This window comes from Sceloporus occidentalis, unplaced genomic scaffold (genome assembly GCF_023333645.1).
Source record: "Sceloporus occidentalis isolate IW3139 unplaced genomic scaffold, rSceOcc1.0.p SCAF_161, whole genome shotgun sequence".
NCBI classification, from domain to species: Eukaryota; Metazoa; Chordata; class Lepidosauria; order Squamata; family Phrynosomatidae; genus Sceloporus; species Sceloporus occidentalis.
Genome location: NW_028317141.1, coordinates 1,520,001 through 1,520,401, shown reverse-complemented (window position 1 = coordinate 1,520,401; position 401 = coordinate 1,520,001).

Genomic DNA, 401 nt, shown 5'->3' with positions numbered 1-401 from the left:
TGGAAGAGGTTTCTGCCGGCGGAGGCGCCAGGGAAGGGGCTGTCTCGGCCATCTGAATGCTTGGATCGCGCCACGGAAGACTTGCAATCGCACGTAAACACGGGGTTAAACCGCCAGAAGTATGGCTTTTATAGACGAGCTGCCGCACATTCATTGGTTCATGAGCGGTAGCCTGCGATTCTATGATTGGACGCCGTTTCTGAAACCTCCCCATGATGCAGGGGCATCGCTGGATTTGCATTCAGGGGAAGGAGTGGGGGGTGGAAAGGAAAATATACTTACCGTTTGCGCGTAAACGTCTCATCACACTTCTAATTCAAAGCAGTTGAATTTCCTACACCGTGCAGCCCCCCCACCCCGAAAAAAACAAAAACTGCCAGCCAAGAGGTGTGAAATAATAA